The 22,650-nt window shown below is 46.9% G+C and overlaps 1 long non-coding RNA gene across 2 annotated transcripts in view; it reads left to right on the top strand.

Moving 5' to 3' along the window:
- LOC127480848 (uncharacterized) overlaps window positions 1–22,175 on the top strand; it is a 51,421-nt gene extending 29,246 nt beyond the window's left edge. The window contains exons 1-3 of one of the 2 annotated variants that reach the window (XR_007908026.1): window positions 17,938–18,115; window positions 21,363–21,400; window positions 21,946–22,175. This is a non-coding gene — a long non-coding RNA (uncharacterized LOC127480848). Of the gene's footprint in view, window positions 1–17,937; window positions 18,116–21,362; window positions 21,401–21,945 lie in introns of those variants that run through there. The other variant, XR_007908027.1, reaches the window with a different exon arrangement.
- The last annotated feature ends 475 nt before the right edge of the window (window positions 22,176–22,650 follow it).

Below are 22,650 nucleotides of genomic sequence, written 5' to 3'. Positions count from 1 at the left end.
ATATTGGTCTATACTGGTCCATACTGGTTTATACTGGTCTATACCGATCTATACTGGTCTATGCTGCTCTGTACTGGTCTGACCTTGATGGAGATGCTGAAGTGCCCCCAACTCCCTTAACTGGTCCTTACTGGTCCCACCACCCTGCTCCCCATTCCATTGACCCATACTGGGTCGTGGTGGCAAGAACCCCAGCAGGAGCCAGGTGGGGTCTTCCTGCCATTGGATGAGTGCTCTGGGAGGTCAGGGCTGCTCACAGATCCAGATCACAGCAGCACATTTCCAAGAGCACTGTCAAATGGGAAGGACAAAGCACAATTATTAGGAAGGAATGGAGCTTTTCTCAGTCAGTGTTTCCAGTTTCCTACTCCTGAGGAATCTGGGGGTTGAGAAATGGAAAAGAAACTCTCATGTTGGACAAGTCACTGAGACTCCTGAGCTGTAACTTGGAATGCACAAGTGCTTCTGTAAGCAACTTCCTAAAGTGCTTTCGGTCTCTGCTCTGCTTTTGACAGAAGCAGCATCACTTCTGCTTGACCCATCTGTTTTTTCTTTATCTGCCCTTTTCCACCTGCCTGAGGTTTCTCTCAGGTCAAAGTGAGAGCACAGACATTTGGATGGAGTGCTGACAGGGAAGTCATGAATGGATTTCTGATGTTGAATCTACTGTTTTGAAATCAGAAAATGGACTTTAATACACTGGACAATTCATCCACCGGACTGACAGTTGTTCCCCAGTTTTACCCCAGTTTATTGCTGTATTGTCATGGAGTTTTATGTACCCCAGTTTACTGTTGAATTTTTATGAAGTTTGTTATACCTCCATATTGTTCCCCTTTCTCCCTCAGATTTTCCTGCCCAAAGTTGTTTGTCACCCTGTCCTCCCCTGCTTTCCCACTCCTCTGCCACTGATTGGCTACAGTTTGCTGCAGTGCAAAGAGAGTTCCCATTGGCCCTTTCTCCTGGAGACTCCGAAGTTCCACCCGCCTTTTCCCTGTCTCCCTATCACACTTTTCCCTGAGTTGTCAGTTCCATGCTCCTCCCCAGTTCAGAATCCTCCCCTCAGACTTACCTTATTTAAAACCCTGTTGTCCCTGAATAAAGTGGCATTGCTGCACGAACCCTCGACTGTGCCAAGAACCGTTATTGCAGTGCTCGGTCCCATTTCCCATCCCCCCAGACCATGGCAAGTGGCACCCAACGTGGGGCACAGTTGAGGACTCTCATATTGAGAGCGGACGGTTGTGGGCTCAGCGGTAGCTGCACGGGTCGACGCACCAGACAGGTGAACTGCTGAGGACATTCCTCACCCTACCCTAACACCCACAGCCCGGCAGAACACCAAAGGGAGGACTTTCCATCAAGAGACTGTTGTTGAGACCCGACTAACATCAACATGGGACTCACACTCTCAACCTCCCAAAAATTTGTATACAGGCACCTAAAAGACTTTGTAATAGAACACGGTCACCCCTTAGATAAAAAATTGGCAAAATCACTCGCCAGATGGCTCGACCACAAGGGTCACCAGCTTGCCGAGGACACCAGCGTAGAGCAGTGGCAAGCCATAGGCTACAGCCTCTGGCGGGACAGCGATAAGGGGGACCGTATAGCTAAAGAGGCACTCATCGCATGGAGGTTAGTTCTGATGGTGCTACAGCACCAGATGATGAACAAGAATATCAGCCTCCCCAAGACAGACACTGAGCGGACAGAGAGGGACACTGAGCAGACAGACACACAAGATGGCGGGAGGGGGAAGAAACCATCGCGCCGAATTCAAAATGGCGTCGAGGACGAGGGACCCAGGGACCACGCGGAGAAAAGGCGGGAAGGGACACCGCGGGAAAAATCAGCGCAGGAAAGGAGGAGGCAGGTTCCCTTAGCACCACCCTCCAGGCCGCCTCCGCCTCCACCTGATTGCATCAGAGATCCCTCCCCCGGCATGCCCACGAGCACACCCACTTCCTCCAGCCCCGCCTCTTCGCCGGATACATCACCTTCAAGGGGCGGAAGGGTGGCAAAGGACAGGGTCAAGGCGAAGGTCAGGGCCTCCTTCCGGCAAGATGGCTGCGCCCATAGGCCTCACACCACCGAGGCCTACCCCGCCTGCCACCACCCTGAACCGGACATAGACTTAATGCAGCACTCCCCTGAATGGCAGCTTAAGCTACCAGATATCTGGAGAGCCTTCAGGGAGGAGGCTGCTAGCGCTAAAGACACTGAATTCCTAAAAGCATTTCCCATCTATGTAGAGGAAGGAAGGGCCCCAGAGTGGCTGTAGGGAATTGGCTATAGAACACGGCTTGCCTAGGCAGTGGGAACATCTTAGATAGCGAGGTTACAGTGCCCTTGTACCCTGTTAGCTAGCTGGTAAACAGGACATTGTGATTAGCAAAACAAAAAGCAACTGAGTACCACCTGTGTCAACAAAGAAATGAGTAAGAGGTGAGATCAACATTTAAGCAGAACCAATAATGAGCTTAGCTTTTGCAATATGTATGAACTAATTATAAAGCATATTTAAGCTGTTAGCAATGATCAATAAACGAAGCTTGCTGATTCTCATATTGAGCATCTCATTCTTGCCTCGTAACGACATGCTAAAAGATATGAAAAAGGTCATCGTCGAGTATGGGTTGGGGGCACCCTTCACCATCGAGTTGCTAGAATCCTTCTTCCTGGCCTATAAGCTGATACGTTACAACATAAGAGCAGTGATAGGAGGACTCTTTACAACAGTACAGTCCTCAGTATTTGAGGTAGAATGGAAAAAATTAATCACTGCATATGTCAATGACAAAATGGAAAGAAGGGGAATCCCAATTCAGCAGGCAATAGACATGCTCTATGGGGAGGGGAACTATTCGAGTAGGGGGGATCAAGCTCGAATTGACCCCAAATTTTTAGAAGCGACTAAAGAATTGGCATTAGAGGCCGTGAAAAGGGTGACAGATGCCTATGTGCGGACGCCTTCTTTCACACTTATTAACCAAGGCCCAAAAGAACCTTTTGTAGAATTCATAACCAGGCTAAAAGAGGCAATCAGCAGGCAGGTCCACCAAAAAGAGAGCCAGGAAATTTTATTCAATAAATTGGTTATCAAAAAGGCGAATGAGGACTGTCAGAAAGCTTTGAAGATGTTAAAGGATCCCTCCCTACTCAAAATGATAGACGCTTGTAAAAATATAGGTTCCAATTCCCATAAAGCGCGTCTATTGGCTGCCACTTTCATGGGTCCCCAATCATGTTTCAATTGTGGTGAAAAGGGACACTTCAAAAAACATTGTCCTAAGTTAGTCCCCGAACCAAATTTGCCTAAGACCCTATGTCGGAGGTGTGGGAAGGGCCGCCATTGGTCTTCTAGTTGTAGGTCAATGACCAATATCAATGGTGAGCCCCTTCCCCCCAGGAGGTCCCCAGAGCTGAGGAAAAGGGTAACCTTCCAATCTTTGCCCGATCTTCACCCTTGCTCCTGTGAACATCAGGGAAACGGGGAGCAGAGCGCCCAGGGGGGCGCGACGACACAAATAACCCCTGCTTTCCGCTCCATCCTGCGCCCAACACCGCGCCCAGCTACCCCATTACCCAAGAGCCTCCGAAAGACCTCATTCCCGTTCAGTGTGATCCTTTAAATTCAGCAGACCCTATCTCAGTTAAAAACCAGTGTGTTCCCCTAAATTGGATAATCCTTTCCGTTACTCACCCGTCTACTCACCTAAGCTCCTATGAGCAGGTCAGGGTTAGACCATCTGCCCCGGTCGATCCAGATAAGACTTACCTCATGATATCGCACTTTTCAGCAGTGGCTAAGGGAATAATTGTAGTGCCTACTCTCCTGACGGGACTAACGAACACAAATATAGCTATATGCCTAACTGTGCATCTCCCTCCCGTGCAGTTGGAGGACCGCTTCCCCGTGGCGAAGATGGTCTCCACCAACGAGCTGCTCTGCGTGGTGTCCCCAGATGAGGAGCGGAGGGAGGGATCACTGAGGGAAGTCCACTGGACAACCTCGGTGAAGACCTCTCGCCCTCTTCTAACATGTCTCATCTACTTTTCTCAACCTAGGCACCCTCAGAAAGTCAAGGTGGAAGGGTTACTCGACATGGGGGCGGATGTCACCATAATTGCCTCCAAGGACTGGTCGTACAGCTGGCCAGCCCAGACCACTGACATCAGAGTCAGCGGTGTAGGGGGATCGCAGTACCCCGTCAGGAGTAAAGAGGTAAAGAGGAACTCCGAAGTTCCACCCACCTTTTCCCTGTCTTCCTATCACACTTTTCCCTGAGTTGTCAGTCCCATGCTCCTCCCCAGTTCAGAATCCTCCTCTCAGACTTTAAACCCCTTATTTAAACCCCTGTTGTCCCTGAATAAAGTGGCATTGCTGCACGAACCCTCAACTGTGCCAAGAACCGTTATTGCAGTGCTCAGTCCTATTTCCCATCCCCCTGGACCGTGGCAGCAGGGAGATTGCCAAAACTGAAACCAGTACACAGTTGAAAGCTGAACAAAACAACATTTATTCCAAAGAAAGTAGCAAACAAAATGAGAAACCAAGAGACAGAAAAGAGAAGAGAAACAAGCCCCCAAGACAACCCCCCATTCACTCAAGTGTTACTTACCAGGTTGTCTTACCGACCCCAGAATGCTTAGAATTCCCCATAGCAGAAGCTGCATCCTCATTATCCTCAATGAGCCAATTTTCATTAATGTGAGGAAAGCTGAGAGACTGTAGAAACATCAGTTCTTCAAAGTCTCCTGGTTTCTGTCTCTCCTCAGACTTAGAATCAGGGTTAGGGTTAGGGTTAGGGTTAGGGTTGGGGTTAGGGTTTAGGGTTAGGGTTAGAGTTAGGGTTAGGGTTAGGGTTAGGGGTTTTTTTAGGGTTAGGGAACGGGGTTTGCGCATAGCTTGCAGTCTCTTTTTTAGGGTTAGTGTTGCTATGCGCAAACCCGATTCCCTGACCCTAATCCTAAAAAAGTGAATGCAAGCTATGTGCAAACCCTGTTCCCTAACCTTAACCTTAAAAAAGAGACTGCAAGCTATGCACAAAACCAGTTCCCTAACCCTAACTTTCAAAAAGAGACTGCAAGCTACTAGGGTTAGGGTTAGGGTTAGGGTTAGGATAAGGGTTAGGGTTGGGGTTAGGGTTTAGGGTTAGGGTTAGGGTTAGGGTTAGGGTTAGGGTTAGGGTTCGGGTTAGGGTTAAGGTTAGGGTTAGGGTAAGGGTTAGGGGTTAGGGTTGGGGTTAGTGTTAGGGTTAGTCAGAATCTGTCTCAATGCGCGATATAACTATCGTGGGTTTACCCCATTCCAGGAACGCAAACCGTAAACCCTAAAACCTAAACCCTAACCCTTGCTAACCTTAACCCTAACCCTAACCCCAACATCTCATAGCAGAGGGAGGGAGGGGCCTGATTCCTCATCAGATATATCAACAGTCAAAAACCTGTAAACTCAGCTCTTGCCTTTGCAGGGCTTCACACCGTCAGCACTGGAGGGAGGGAGGGGCCCGACTGCTCATCAGAGGTATCATGCAAGTCAAAAGCCTGAAAAGTCTCCTAGAATGCATAAATCATTAACCATTTCAGTCTCTGACAATTGGTCCACACAGTAACTGCAAGCTATGCCCAAAGCCTGTTCCCTAACCTTAGAAGAGAGACTGCAACCCTCGAGATGTTGGAGGCTCGAGGCATGGTCTGTGACACTAATCATGGCTATAACTCATAACTTCTTGGAGTATGGGGACTTCCCTCCTTCACCCCCGGCAGATCAAGGCCACCACTTCAACTGACAGACATGGAAGCATCGCTGGACCCCGTGGGCGGTGACTATATACATCTGTCCACTCTCAGCTTTTCTTTCTCTTACTCTCCCTTGCTCTTCTCCTGCCTTTCTCTCCCCTATGCATTTTCTTTCCCCCCCCAAAGGTTATCTCTGTGTCACATTGTGGTATGACAGCACCCAAACTGCTAGCATGCCTGTTGATACAGAATTGTTAAAATAAACCTTGCCAGTATATGTTTTCAGACACCGATTATTTAGTGTCGTTTCACTTTAATCCACCCTGTAGCAGTACGTTCGGATACATGTCCGGAATAAAGACAAGTGCCAAAAATACTCAAGCACACAAAATATCTTTTATTACAGTGAGAATAATAATAATAGTAATAAACTTAGCAAGAGGAATTTAAAAAAGGAAAAAAGGATACAAAATAACTATCTTATCGGGTGGCATTAAAACAAATACTATGAACAGCATTTAATACAGTATTAACTAGTGAAAAAGGGATACCAAAAAAGGATCTTAACACAATATTATGGATAACACGATATTGGTTAGTAAAAAGGGAAACTAAAGGAAAAATACTATAAACATAAAAGGAGAATTAAAGGAACACTAAAAGGATATTAAAAAAGTTTGTTCTCTCAGTTGCTTCCTATCAATAAACTGTGCTTACCCACACAGACAGGCCAGGACTGTCAGGATCTGCAGCAGCTGGTCGGTACCCATGCTTAGCAGGCGTCCCCACGGAGCAACACAGTCTCGGTGGTAGGATGAGTATCGCTCAACTCAGCAGCTCTGACACCCCATTTTTATCAGTTCCACATTACACTACGTAGGGCCAGTACGCAGTATAAGGTGATGCCTGAGTGGCAGCCAAACACCGCCTGATCATTACCTCATGGCAACAGTCTGCGCATGCCCTACTTGTGGGGCAAGGGGCGAGCGACCCCTGCCCACATAATCTTCCTCCCATCATCATCTTTCTCACCCCTATGGATGACCTCTACCATTGTGTTTCAAGGGTAGATGTATCTATCTTGCAATATGTAGCAAAACCAAGGAAAAACTCAGCTCTGATAATAGGGAATATCAAGCTGACTTGCTAAAAAGCACAATGGACCTTACAATTAGCTTGTGCCATGAAGTTACATTGTACCATACTCTAGCTGGTTTCACATCCTAATATGACTTCGTTCTCATGCCTCTATGCTCCATTGATCATCTAATTCAAAAATATCCCCCTTACATACCACCACGTGATCAATGGTAGCAAGAGGGTGATAACGAACTACTCGAGATTGTAATGCATTTAGCTTGGTGTTTATCATTCAACGTACACATGTTAGTATACAGGGAATCATACACAATATGCATGTTATTATACATTCAACTACTGACAAGCTTATCAACACTTTTCGTAACCAGGGCCATCTCCATTTCTAATCACCAAAGAGGTTCCATTCATCATGAACATGTAATTGTTGAGTAAGGGCTTTTAATTTCTGGATGTTAGCATGAACAGATTCAGAATGATCACTTAAATTCATGCAGCACATGCCCTCAAAATCTTGACAGCCATGTCCCTGGGCTAACAACAAAAAATCAATAGCAGCTCTATTTTGTAAACTTGCATGTCTAACAGAGTCTACATCTGTGAGCAATGCACTCAAAGCAGCAGAAGTAGCGTTAGCTTCTTTAGCCAACCAGCATTCTAGTTTATTTAAAGAAGCCAAAGCATGAGCAGTCTCTATCTGAGATATTATACTAGCAGTTATTCTTTCAGCCTTATTCCAAAACTCTACATCAGAGCTACAGTCCAGAGTAAACCGCCGTGTGCTACGTCTGCGTCTTCTTAGTTTAGGCAAGGTTAGGCTGTGAGGATGAAAAAAGGTTAATCGTCCAAAGGTACAAGGGCCTCCTACAGCCTTTCCCGGAATACCTTTCCATGCTCTTTGTCTACAAATGAGAAACAGATCATTTGGGAGACCTATCACATCGGATCCAGGAATAAATCGTTTTTGCAGAGTCTCATTGCACCAAGCTGATGCGTTCTGGTAAATATCTCTAAGAAAAAATGTCAACTCTTGGATATGTGCAGTTTGCTAACACGGTCTCATTATATAGAGTTCCCCACCAGTAGTTATCAATGGGTACTCCAACCAGACAGGTGCGAAAAAGACTCGTGGGAGTTACCATGGACACACGTATCACGTCCATCTTCGTCACGTTGGTCAGGGTGGTCCACACATTGACATCTAAAACAGAAGTCAACAAAGAAGCAAAGTATAGCTGATATCTTTCTGGAAGGTACAGTTGGGTCTGGAAAAGGCCCTGCTGCTCTGCACCCTCAGGGGAGAAACCAGCTCCTGGGGGCTGTTGGATTCCATCCCACCGCGTGGTCCATGGTTGGACCATGACACTGGTGAATGACTCGAACAGTGTATTGATGAAGTGTCATTTCTAAAAATGTAAACAACATAACAACTGAGTAACAGTGAAAATACAGACAATAATATAATCATGTCCATCCCCAGTGAGGAGATCTAAGTGGATTACAGTGGTCATTTACTTGGAGTCAACAGTACTTGAGATAATCTTTTCCTGGTTGGCAGACTTAGTTTTTAAGTTTGGACAGGTGAACAGGTGTGTCCAATCGTATGGGCTCGGACAACGCAATGAATCTCAGGAATTTCTGTAAAATATAAAGTCTAGTACAACAGAACTTCTCATTTCAGAATTTTATAGTCTGGATTCATCTTTTATAGTATGAAGTGGTTGACTGCCAGTCACACATTTATAGGCCTGTTAGGAGCCATCATAGGCAATGTATATCTGGAATTTGATGCAACACCAGACAACATCCTGGTCTCACCAACCGCTCCCACAGAAAGCTTGCACTCTCTTTTCAGATTCCAGGCCTCATCGGGAGCAAACCGTCCTGCCCCAGTTTACCCCTGACTGCAGTCAATCCCCCTTCACCTCATGGAGTGATAGTACAGGTTATCTCTTGCCTCCATGCTATAAAAGAATTTTATCCATCTTCACATTAACTATACCATTGAGTGTGAAATCATTTCTGTACTTAACTAGAATATTACCAGTTCATCATAAGAAAATTGTAAACATGATGCGAGCCAGAGCCCATAGGGAGGTCCACAAACATCAGTCCTTCATTTGCAGTCTTACCAACCAGCTTTTCAACATAAGCTTTTCTTCTGCGAGGCCCAGCACCTCACACATGGTTATTTCACAATCACATATATTCTTGTATAGACTCGTAAGCCAAAAGGTTTCTGTCATTTGTTGATTCCAAATAATTCTTGCCACTTGCTGTAACACTACCGGGATGAAACACATACAAATATGAGCACTGCAAAACAATCAGTGTCTGATTTAGAATTCCCAAACCACACCGTTCTGCCTGATCTTCACAAACATCACTGGTGTGGCATGAATAGCACAGAAACAGATCATTCTATACAGTGATGACCATTAGGCTTCAGGATGTTACAAGTTTTATAGTTTTCTGTTGTCTTCTTTCCCCCCTTAATGGCACGTCTGCCCCATCCCAGGAGACAAAACCAAGTACAATTGCAGTCCCTCTGCACACGGCATCACATATGTCCTTCACTTCTTGAAGCCAGGGCTTAGCTTTAGCCTTTACCTTTAACACTGCTGCCAGAACAACTTGGCAGCACACTGTTCAGGAATAAGATTCCAATTCTGATTGTTGCTTACCAGTAATACAAAACGAAGCATACAGATTGTTGGTGCAACTCATCTAAGAAATATAAACCTTCTTATCTCTGGAGCAGTAGATCCAGGGATCTATTGGGACACGAGACTTGCTATGCAGAAAAGAATAACCAATCCATCTTGTTATTCAAGATACATGACCTGCACTGAATAGGCTAATGCAGGAGTAATCATGGCTTTGGTAGCTATAGCCTCCCAGCCTCTGGCCAGGACATTGTTCATTACATAAATCACAACATCAGGTGTGGACAAGACACACAAGAGACAGGTACACGATAACTGAGTCATTACACCAGTTAGCAAAAGTTAGTAGACACAATTAATTATATTTAGGATATGTTTTTCTTCCATGTGATATTCGGGTTGGTCTTGTGCTGTTCAGCATTCACTGATCTCTGTCCAGAATTCTTGCCGCTCATGATAAGGTTTCATCAAACATGCTGGAAGCCAGCAGGGTCCTGTGGGAGACAAAACACAAACAACTCCCCCCTTCCAAATACTAACAACTTAATATCTACTTGAGGTGTCATATTACCCCTCCTCGTCACAACAGTATAATTTAAGGTTTTGTTCTGTGGGTGGGAGGCCTGGAAGGTCACCAAGTTGCTGCAACCTCTCTATGATCTCTTCTATGGGTGCCCCCGAGTTAGACACTAACAGTGGAATAATGAATGTATGGTTTCCAGGGTACAGGACAGCCTTCTAACAATTTGTTTCGCATTACTGGAATTAAAGGCTGTTGCATGTAAAGTTCAGGGCTCTGCAGCTCAATAGCTACTTTCATCCCTTCCCCCTTAAATATTTTGATTGCTTGATGCAGAGTTACCCAGGATGAACTTCCATTCTGCCATGATCCATCATTAGTAAAACGGTCACTGAGACCTTCAGCAATAACTGAAACCAAAGTTCTATCAACTCCTGGTGTTCGTCTTAAACGCCGAAGGGCATTTTGTACATATACATCATTAGTTAACCCTAAAAACTTCGTGGCATCAACATCGTCTATTATCACAGAGTCAGCCCCTTGCTCTGTGTGCCAACTCATCTGATGTTGATAACTTCTCTGAATTTTCTATAAAATCGTCCTCATCAGAATCATCACTACTACTCTATATGTTACTATCCCACTTCTCTGGATCTCAATCAGGGGAAGTGATTATAGCTCGCACCCCTGGTCCCTGATCACTTGGGTCTATTTTCCTTTGTCTGTGCCGAACAGTTCTCACAGCATATTTCTCAGCTAAAGTAACACATTTATCTTCTACCCTGTTCTTTTAGGCCTGAAGGTCAAGTCTGGCGTTGTACCAGCTGAGTGGCTCTTAGAGCATTCAGCTGCTCCTGCAGTTTTTTGCATTTTTCCACAGTTAACTTGTATGCAGTAAGCAGTGCACCCCCCATTCGTCCAGCCTGTTCCAGATGACTGCTTGATTTAGTAGTAGGGGTAAACTGCTCCCAGTATTGCAATACCTCCATTGGGGTCTGCTGCCCCCAATACTCAAGAGGAATCTTTGTACATGCTTCCCACTTATTCTACAAAGTAATCTATGGCTCCTGCCCCAATTCTATTAATTCACGGGGAGGAGCTTTCTTAGGTTCATTGCCGCCTGCGGCTGACCCTCCTAACCACTTTTTCATCTTAATCTACTAATGTTCTCACTAACAGAACAATGACAAAAGATTCTCAATTTTTAAGCTAAACACAATGAGACACACTAATCCACAAACTATGGCTCTTACATCACAAACAAGCCTAACTACACATACACATCAAATCTAAAATCTTTATATACCAACCACAAAATACACACTCTACAATAACTCTGAATAAATCCTCAGAAAGACATATCTATGAGTGAAACAACAATAAAACTTAATCCACTGGGTATCTTCTAGGCTTTGATTCGCTCCACACCGAATACAATAAAAAATTTAAAGTCCGATCTAGCCTTATCTCCTGGCTGCCTCTAGGTCCCAAGATATACTTATTACAATTAATACAACGAAGTCATACATATAAACAACAGTTGCAAAAAAGGACAAATCTTAATTCTAGGTCTCAAGAAGTGTGGTATACTCACAATTAATTGCTCAGAACTACCTCCCATATGCAAAAAACAAAGCATATAAAACACAAACACTGCCACCCATATAGTAACTTAATCAACAAGAACAACAAAAACCAGTTCAAAACAAAGTAAAACTAGCAGAAGATATGAACCCAGACACTGGCACTCACGGCACCCACACAGAGTTCACCACACACACAGGGACGCGGCTTCCCAGGCTATGCTCCCCACCTGAGAATCTCCCCCTTAACACAACACACACGGGGACGCGGCTCTCCAGGCTGTGCACTCCACCTGAAGATCTCCCACCAATACACAGGGACACGTCAGCTGAGCACTCCACCAACGAATTCCCTGGGGCACTGCTTATTCCTCCATGTATCCTGCCGACTACGCCAATTTATGTAGCAGTACGTTCGGATACATGTCCGGAATAAAGACAAGTGCCAAAAATACTCAAGCACACAAAATATCTTTTATTACAGTGAGAATAATAATAATAGTAATAAACTTAACAAGAGGAATTAAAAACTAAAAAAGGAAAAAAGGATACAAAATAACTATCTTATCGGGTGGCATTAAAACAAATACTACGAACAGCATTTAATACAGTATTAACTAGTGAAAAAGGGATACCAAAAAAGGATCTTAACACAATATTATGGATAACACGATATTGGTTAGTAAAAAGGGAAACTAAAGGAAAAATACTATAAACATAAAAGGAGAATTAAAGGAACACTAAAAGGATATTAAAAAAGTTTGTTCTCTCAGTTGCTTCCTATCAATAAACTGTGCTTACCCACACAGACAGGCCAGGACTGTCAGGATCTGCAGCAGCTGGTCGGTACCCATGCTTAGCAGGCGTCCCCGCGGAGCAACACAGTCTCGGTGGTAGGATGAGTATCGCTCAACTCAGCAGCTCTGACACCCCATTTTTATCAGTTCCACATTACACTACGTAGGGCCAGTACGCAGTATAAGGTGATGCCTGAGTGGCAGCCAAACACCGCCTGATCATTACCTCATGGCAACAGTCTGCGCATGCCCTACTTGTGGGGCAAGGGGCGAGTGACCCCTGCCCACATAATCTTCCTCCCATCATCATCTTTCTCACCCCTATGGATGACCTCTACCATTGTGTTTCAAGGGTAGATGTATCTACCTTGCAATATGTAGCAAAACCAAGGAAAAACTCAGCTCTGATAATAGGGGATATCAGGCTGACTTGCTGAAAAGCACAATGGACCTTACAATTAGCTTGTGCCATGAAGTTACATTGTACCATACTCTAGCTGGTTTCACATCCTAATATGACTTCGTTCTCATGCCTCTATGCTCCATTGATCATCTAATTCAAAAATATCCCCCTTACACACCCCAAGGGAATTATTAATAAAAACCTGAGTCACCCCCTCTCCCCTTTTCCTGGGGCGGGTTGTAACACCAATCAGCACTGACTCCGCCCAGGAGGCGGAGCCAGTGACGCAGAACAATCAACACGGACTCCACCTCTTGACTCCAACCAGTGGGCGGGACCAGTGCTCTATAGAAGCAGAGTACATACCGGATGGCGGTGGGTATTCTGCCAGACACGCAACAGAACAGCAACAGCAAAAGCAGAGACCCAAGAGAAAAAGCAAAAGATTCTGACAGCGGTGGGCACTGAATTGGGCTTATAGCCCGAGAGGGGTTTACTGGGCACCACTGCGTTCCTGGAATGGGGTAAACCCACGATGGTTAGATCGCGCATTGAGACAGATTCTGACTAACCCTTACCCTAACCCCAAACCTAACCCCTAACCCTTACCCTAACCCTAACCCTAACCCTAACCCTAAACCCTAACCCCAACCCTAACCCTTACCCTAACCCTAATCCTAACCCTAGTAGCTTGCAGTCTCTTTTTTAAAGTTAGGGTTAGGGAACTGGTTTTGTGCAGAGCTTGCAGTCTCTTTTTTAAGGTTAAGGTTAGGGAACAGGGTTTGCACATGGTTTGCATTTGCTTTTTTAGGATTAGGGTCAGGGAATCGGGTTTGCGCATAGCTTGCAGTCTCTTTTTTATGGTTAGGTTCAGAGAAAAGGGTTTGCGTATAGCTTGCAGTCTCTTTTTTAAGGTTAGGGTTAGGTAACAGGGTTTGCGCATAGCTTGCAGTCTCTTTTTTAAGGTTCGGGTTAGGGAAGAGGGTTTGCGCATAACTTGCAGTCTCGTTTTTAGGGTTAGGGTTAGGGAAAAGGGTTTGCGCATAGCTTGCTTTCTCACTTTTAAGGTTAGGGTTAGGGAAAAAGGTTTGCGCATAGCTTGCAGTCTCTTGGTTAGGGTTAGGGTTAGGGAACAGGGTTTGCGCATAGCTTCCAGTCTCTCTTTTAATGTTGGGGTTAGGGGACAGTGCTCTATAGAAACAGAGTACATACCGGACGGCGGTGGGTATTCTGCCAGACACGCAACTGAACAGCAACAGCAAAAGCAGAGACCCAAGAGAAAAAGCAAAAGATTCTGACAGCGGTGGGCAGTGAATCGGGCTTATAGCCTGAGAGGGGCTTATTGGGCACCGCTGCGTGTCCGGAATGGGCTAAAACCGCGATTGTTAGATCACGCACTGAGACAAATTCTTCCTAACCCTAACCCTTACCTATACCCCTAACCCTAACCCTAACCCTAACCCTAACAGTAACCCTGTCTTTTGCTAACCCTAAACCTAACCCTAACCCTAACTTTTGATAACTCTAACCCTAAATTTCCTAACCCTAACCCTAACCCTTTCTAACCCTAACCCTAACTCAAAACCTAACCCTAACCCTAACCCTAACCCTAAACCCTAACGCTAACCCTAACCCTAACACTAAACCCTAAACCAAAAGGAAACTTCCTTTGCTATGCCTACTGGGCGGAGTCAGTGCTGATTGGTGTTACAACCCGCCCCAGGAAAAGGGGAGAGGGGGTAACTCAGGTTTTTATTAATAATTCCCTTGGGGTGGATTAAAGTGAAACGACACTAAATAATCGGTGTCTGAAAACATATACTGGCAAGGTTTATTTTAACAATTCTGTATCAACAGGCATGCTAGCAGTTTGGGAGTTGGGCTATCAGTTGGGAGGCATGGCTGAAAATAGGAAAGAACAGCCCTAATTCCCAGGAAAGAAAGCCTGGAAGCTTTGGCTTTGTGGTGCAGTTGGTGGGCCACACTGGGCACTCCATGGGCAGGCAGCAAGAGTTTTCTGGATCTGGGAGTCAATCTGGGGGCCTCAGAGTGTTTGAGGGGAAGTTGGGAGTGTCCTGTGGGACCAGGATGGGATTTGAGGGCTCCTGGAGGGGCTGGGACGGGTGTATACTGCGGGCATCGTCTAGTATTGATGGGGGTAATCAGTGAGCTGACTGTTTCATAATCATCCAAATTTTAACATACAATATGATTATTAGAATAAAAAGCAAAAAGGTAATATCAACAAAACAGTAACAGGGTGAAGCTCTTGGTTGAAGACTGGTTTCTTCTTTTTCTCCAGTGATTTTAATTCTTTTTTGTCTGGGTTTTAATCCCATCTTTGGCATTTTGCTGCGAACATTTTGTCCCCATATCCATTGGAAATTGTATTAACTGTTGATGAGAACAAAGTGGAATCCCAAGGTATGTGATATATTGATAGGATTTCACTGGTTGGCTTTTAATTTGTCCAGGTTTATCGCCATAATGCTTCTGCTCTTAAACCACTTGAATCAGAATGAATTGAGTTGTTTTCTGGGTCGGGTTCTCTTTTTGAGTCCAAGGTTTTTTAGTGGATTCAGTATCAGGCACAAAGGAAATTGAGGGAGGTAAAGAATAATCTTCCCTTTGTTCATTATCACAGGGATCACTCAGTCTATTTTCATTAATGTGAGGAAAGCTGGGAGACTCTAGAAACATCAGTTGAACTTCAAATTCTCCTTGTTTCTTTCTCTCCTGAGACTTAGAATCAGGGTTCTCTGTGGTTTCCCAAGTCTCAATGCCAGGGTAAGACACTGGTTTATGAAGTTGCCTGACCAAACCAGGAGCCTGTTTTTTTAGCAACAGTTTTCTCTCTGCACTCTGGCGCAACAAGACTTTGAAGGTGGTCAACCTCAGTTTGAAGCAGCTCATTTTTAGCAACAAGTTTATCCGATTTTTCTCCTGTTTCCCTCTCAAAGGCTAACGATGACTTCAGCACCACATTTTCTGATTTCAAAACAGTAGATTCAACATCAGAAATCCATTCATGACTTCCCTGTCAGCACTCCATCCAAATGTCTGTGCTCTCACTTTGACCTGAGAGAAACCTCAGGCAGGTGGAAAAGGGCAGATAAAGAAAAAACAGATGGGTCCAGCAGAAGTGATGCTGATTCTGTCAAAAGCAGAGCAGAGACTGAAAGCACTTTAGGAAGTTGCTTACAGAAGCACTTGTGCATTCCAAGTTACAGCTCAGGAGTCTCAGTGACTTGTCCAACATGAGAGTTTCTTTTCCATTTCTCAACCCCCAGATTCCTCAGGAGCAGGAAACTGGAAACACTGACTGAGAAAAGCTCCATTCCTTCCTAATAATTGTGCTTTGTCCTTCCCATTTGACAGTGCTCTTGGAAATGTGCTGCTGTGATCTGGATCTGTGAGCAGCCCTGACCTCCCAGAGCACTCATCCAATGGCAGGAAGACCCCACCTGGCTCCTGCTGGGGTTCTTGCCACCACGACCCAGTATGGGTCAATGGAATGGGGAGCAGGGTGGTGGGACCAGTAAGGACCAGTTAAGGGGGTTGGGGGCACTTCAGCATCTCCATCAAGGTCAGACCAGTACAGAGCAGCATAGACCAGTATAGATCGGTATAGACCAGTATAAACCAGTATGGACCAGTATAGACCAATATGGGTCACTGGAATGGGGAATGGGGCAGTGGGACCGATAAGGACCAGTTAAGGCGCTTGGGGGCACTTCAGCATCTCCATCAAGGTCAGACCATTATAGACCAGTATAGACCAGTACAGACCAGTACAGACCAGTATAGACCAGTATAGACCAGTATAGACCAGTAAAAAACCAGTAAAAAACCAGTACGGACCAGTATGGACCAGTACAGGTCACTAGAACAGCGAGCAGGGTGGTGGGACCAGTAAGGACCAGTTAAGGGGGTTGGGGGCACTTCAGCATCTCCATCAAGGTCAGACCAGTACAGACCAGTATAAACCAGGGTAGAGCAGTATAAACCAGTATAAACCAGTACGGGTCCCTGGAACGGGGAATGGGGTGGTGGGACCAGTAAGAACCAGTTAAGGGGGTTGGGGGCACTTCAGCATCTCCATCAAGGTCAGGTCAGTATAAAGCAGTATAGACCCGTATAGACCAGTATGAGCCAGTATAAACCGGTATAAACCAGTATGGACCAGTACAGGTGACTGGAACGGGGAATGGGGCGGTGGGACCAGTAAGGACCAGTTAAGGGGGTTGGGGCACTTCAGCATCTCCATCAAGGTCAGACCAGTACAGACCAGTATAAACCAGGATAGACCAGTATAAGCCAGTATGGACCAGTACGGGTCACTGGAACGCGGAATGGGGTGGTGGGACCAGTAAGGACCAGTTAAGGCAGAACTCAGCTGGGACTTAGTGTTTTGGGGGTGGGCGTGTCCCTTCTTTAGGTGGGCGTGGTCTCTCCCTGGTGGGCGTGTCCCATCCCAAGGTGGCCATAGCCTCTGCAAGTGGGCGTGTCTTTTGCATCCTCTCCCCCTCCCTGAACTGGGAGCTCAACTGGGACTTACTGGGTTTTGGGTGGGCGTGTCCCCTCCCAATGATGGACCCACTTTCAGCCCCTCCCCCCACCTTTAAGGGCCCCCCCAAAGCCCCTCCCCCCCCTTCCTGCACCTCCCCAACCCTCAGGGTCCCTCCTGTCCCTCCCCCACCCTCAGGGTCCCTTCCTTCCCCTCCCCCCAGTGAACCTGCTACCCCTCCCCCACTCTCAGGAGCCCTCTCTGCCCCTCCCCCACCTTCAGGGGCCCTCAGGATCCCTCCCCCAACCTCAGAGACTCTCCTGCCCCTCCCCCACCCTCGGGGAACTTCCTACCCTTCCCCCACCCTCAGGGACCCTCAGGGTCCCTCCTTCACTTTCGGGGTCCCTCCCTGCCCCTCCCCAATCCTCAGGACCCTCCTGCCCCTCCCCCCACCTCGGGGTCCCTCCTGCCCCTCCCCCACCCTCAGGGACCCGCCTACCCCTCCCCCACCCTCAGGGACGGTCCTGCCCTTCCCCCACCCTCAGGGAACCTCCTGCCCTTCCCCCACGCTCAAGGACCATCCTGCTCCATCCCCACCCTCAGTGTTCCCTCCTTCCCCTCCCCCCCCCACTGGGGCCGTTACTGGTCCCTTACTGGTCTGTACTGGGAAGGGAGAGGGGAGGGGCCGCCCCCTCGAGGCCCCTCCCCCCCAGTGATGTCACCGGGTCCCAAAAATAGCCCCGGGGGCCCAAACTGGAGGGGGGACCTGGAGCCGCTCCCAGTGTGACCAGTTCAGGTACTGGGAGGGACTGGGAGGGAACTGGGAGGGACTGGGAGGGACTGGGAGGGGGCAGGGCTTCCCCCCCTCCCCCCCCTCCGTGCCCTTGGGGTGACCTTGGGGAGGGAGGGGGATGGGCCGCTCCCAGTGGCTCCCAGTAGCTCACAGTAACCCCAGTAATGCCTCCGGTATCTCCAGCGACCCCCCCAGTAACCCCAGTGTCTATCCCAGTAGCTCCCAGTAACTCCCAGTAATCCTAGTGTCCATCCCAGTAACTCCCAGTAACCCCAGTGTCCACCCCAGTAGCTCCCAGTAACTCCCAGTAAGCCCCCCAGTAGCTCCCAGTAACTCCCAGTAACCCCAGAGACCCCCCCAGTAGCTCCCAGTAACCACAGTGTCCATCCCAGTAACCCCAGTGACCCCCCCAGTAGCTCCCAGTAACTCCAGTGTCCATCCCAGTAACCCCAGTGACCTCCCCAGTAGCTTCCAGTAGCTCCCAGTAACTCCCAGTGTCCCCCCCAGTGCTCCCAGTATGTCCCAGTTTAACCCAGTTCCCCCCCCCGCCGTGGGCCCTGGGCCGGGTGGGGGAGGGGCGGGCTCACATTTCCATGGCAACATCCCTTTCCCTCTGGCCCAGTTTCTCCCAGTTCCTCCCAGTTTAACCCAGTTTTTCCACATTTTCCCCCATTTTTCCACATTTCCCCCCATTTTCCCCATTTTTCCCAGATTTTTCCCCCATTTTTCCACATTTTCCTGAATTTTTCCCCATTTCCCCCCCATTTTCCAGATTTTTCCCATTTTCCCCCATTTTCCCAGATTTTTCCCCATTTTTTCCACATTTTTCCCACATTTTCCCAGATTTTCACACATTTTTCTCCAGATTTTCCCAGATTTTTTTTCCCATTTTTTCCACATTTTCCCCCATTTTTTCTCACATTTTCCCAGATTTGCCCAGATTTCTTCCCCCATTTTCCTGGATTTTTCCCAGAATTTCCCATATTTTCCCCATTTTTCCAAAATTTTTTTTATCTTTCCCCATTTTTCCCCATTTCCTGGATTTTCTCCCATTTTTTCCACATCTTCCCAGATTTTTCCTCATTTTTCCCAGATTTTCCCAAGATTTTTTCCCATTTTTTTAAATCTTTCCCCATTTTTCCCCATTTTCTGGGATTTTTTCCCATTTTTCTCCATTTTCCCCCATTTTCCCCAGAATTTCCAGCATTTCCCCCCCAGTTTGTCGCCATTTTCCCAGATTTCTCCCACATTTTCCCAGATTTTTCCCTATTTTTTCCCCATTTTCCCGGATTTTTCCCAGATTTTTCCTCCACTTTTCCCAGAATTTCCCACATTTTCCCAGATTTTTCTCACATTTTCTCAGATTTTTCTCCAGATTTTCTTCCAGATTTTCCCACATTTTCCCACATTTCCCCCCATTTTTCATGATTTTTCCCGATTTTCCCCATTTTGCCGGATTTTTTTCAAATTTTTTCCCATTTTCACACATTTTTCCTCATTTTCCCCCATTTTTACAGATTTCTCCTCATTTCCCCCATTTTCCCACAGTTTTTCCCAATTTTTTCACATTTTCCCAGATTTTTCCCCATTTTCCCCAGATTTTTCCCCATTTTGCCCCCATTTTCTCGGATTTTTCCCCATTTTCCCACATTTTCCCAAATTTTTTCCCATATTTTCCCAGATTTTCTCCCTATTTCCCCAGATTTTTCCTCATTTTGCCCATTTTTTCCCAGATTTTTTCCCAATTATTTTCCCCATTTTCCCAGATTTCCCCCCTTTTTTTCCCACATTTCCCTGGATTTTTTCCCAATTTCCCCCCAGTTTCCATGATTTTTCCCACATTTTTTCCACATTTTCCCAGATTTTTCCTCATTTTCCCCCATTTTTCCCAGATTTTTCCCCATTTTTCTCACATTTTTTTCCCCATATTTCCAGATTTTCCCAGAATATTCCCCATTTTCCCCCCATTTTTTCCCTATTTTCCCAGATTTTTCCCATTTTTTCCCCTTTCCCCCCCATTTTTTCCACATTTTTCCCAGATTTTCTCCCATTTTCCCCAGAATTTCCCAGGTTTTTTCCCAATTTTTCCCCATTTTCCCAGTTTTTTCCCAATTTTTTCCCCATTTTCCCGGATTTTTTCTCCATTTCCCCCCATTTTCCCAGATTTTCCCCCCATTTTTCCCACATTTTCCCAGATTTTCACACATTTTTCCCCATTTTCCCAGGTTTTTTTCCTCATTTTTCCATATTTTCCCAGATTTTTCCCCATTTTCCCTAGAATTTCCCACATTTTCCCCCATTTTTCCCCATTTCCCCGGATTTTTCTCACATTTTTCCCAGAATTTTCTGCAATTTCCCCGTTTTCCCACATTTTCCCACATTTTTCACCATTTTCCTGATTTTCCCCCCATTCTTCCCACATTTTCACAGATTTTTCTCCAGATTTCCCCCACATTTTTCCCCCATTTCCCCACATTTTCTTGGATTTTTGGGTCCCCAGTTTTCCAAATTTCCCAAATTTCCCCAGTGGGAAAAAATGGGGGGAAAAAACCAGGAATTTGGGGGAAAATGGGGAAAAATTGGGGAAAAAAGTGGGAAATTTGGTGAACACGAATGAAAAATTGGGAAAAATGGGGGAAAATTTGAGAAAAAAGTGGGAAATTTGGGGAAAATTGATAAAAATGGGGAAAAATGGGGGGAAATGGAGGAAAACTGGGGGAAAATCTGGGAAAATGTGGAAAAACGGGGGAAATTTTGGGGAAAAAGTCAGAAATTTGGGGAAATGGGGGATTTTGAGGGGAAATGGAGGGAAAACTGGGAAAAAAGTAAGAAATTTGGGGAAAACGGGTGAAAAATCAGGAAAAATGGGGGATAATTGGGAAAAATTAGGGGAAATTTAGGAAAAAATTGGGGAAAAATGGCGGAATTTGGGGAAAATGGGGAAATTTGGGAAAAATGGGGTGAATTGAGAAAAAAATGGGGGAATTTGGGTAAAATTGGATGAAAAATTGGGGAAAGTTGGGAAAAATGGGGGGAAATTTGGGGAAAATGGGAAAAAATGGGGGAAATTTGGGAACAATGGAAGGAATTTGGAAAAGAAATGGGGAAAAATTGAGAAAAATGGGGAAATTTGGGAAAAATGGGGGAAATGGGGGGAAAATTGGGGAAAGAGTGGGAAATTTGGGAGAAATGGATGAAAAACTGGGAAAAATGAGGGGAAATTTGGGAAAAACTTGGGTGTCCCCACCAGGTTCGACCCCACCATGGCCCCGATAGCCCCGGGATCAGGTGAGACCCCTACCCCATGCCCTGACCCCTCCCCCTCCCCGAGGTCACTGCCCTGACCCCCCGAGTCCAGGCTGTGACCCCTCCCCCACCCCGTGGCCGCTCCCACACTTTATGGCCCCTTCCCCATTCTGTGGCCCCTACCCCATTCTGTAGCCCCTACCCCACTCTGTGACCCCTCTCCCACTTCATGGCCCCTCCCCCACTCTCTGGCCCCTCCCCCACTCTATGGCCCCTCATCCACTTTATGGCCCCTCCCCCACTCTGTGGCTCCTCCCCCACTCTGTGACCCCTCCCCCATTCTGTGACCCCTCTCCCACTCGGTGGCCCCTCCCCCACTTTACGGCCTCTCCCCCACTCTGTGACCCCTCCCCCACCGACAGCTTCTCCCTGCAGAGAGAACAGCCAACACACTATTTCACTTCTCACTACAACAAAGCTCTTTTCTCCTTCAAGCCCCTCAAAGGCGCCAAGGCCACATAGGAGGCCACACACAAACAGTACTCCTCTTCCCACTTGACTACACCTTCTCCCTCACTGTTCTACAGGGAACACCAGGAATCTGCTCGCAGAGGCCTCTCGTTTCCCATCAGTAGCTCAGCACAAGGAGTTAAAGGAGCTCAAGCCTTAGGCCACAAGAGCTGACAGCGAGGAAACTTTGGGAGCAAACTAATGCTGCTAACACGGACCCAGCTGAATCCAGCACACAATCACAGAATCCAAGAGTCCTTCAGCTTGGAAAAGACCTCCAAGCTCACTGAGTCTTGTGCAGCCCCTCCCCGACCACCTGCAGGGACTGGATGATGCTTTGCACAAGCACCTAAAGGAATGTTGTGAAAGCCATGGCCTGCAGGAGGACACAGAGAAGGGCTTGGTTGGGGCTGGGAAGGAGCGAGCTGGCGCTGGGGGAGTGGGGATGGAGCCTCGGGGATGTGGCGCAGCAAGGACAGGGGCCCAGGCAGCTGGCAGGCGGCAAGGCCTCACCCCCTGCCCCAGCAGCAGCACCGGGCCCTGCCCAAGGGTCGGGAGGGGCCCCGGAGTCCTGAAGAGTGTTTGGGGGTCCCCAGGAGGGAGTCTGGGGGTCTGAGGTGGTCCCAGGAGATTTTCAAGGGTTAAGGGGATGCACAGGAGATTTGGGGGAGGAGGGGGAAAGGCGGAGGGTCCCCAGGATTCTTGGGGGGATCTGGGCAGTTCCCGAGAGTCTTGGGGGAGATTCGGAGGGGTCACCAGGAGCCCCCGGACCCCCTGAACTC

This window comes from Manacus candei, unplaced genomic scaffold, assembly GCF_025592945.1.
Source record: "Manacus candei isolate 608988 ecotype Guabito, Panama unplaced genomic scaffold, ASM2559294v1 h1tg000006l, whole genome shotgun sequence".
Taxonomy (NCBI): domain Eukaryota; kingdom Metazoa; phylum Chordata; class Aves; order Passeriformes; family Pipridae; genus Manacus; species Manacus candei.
This window is presented reverse-complemented; position numbering and strand designations above follow the sequence as displayed.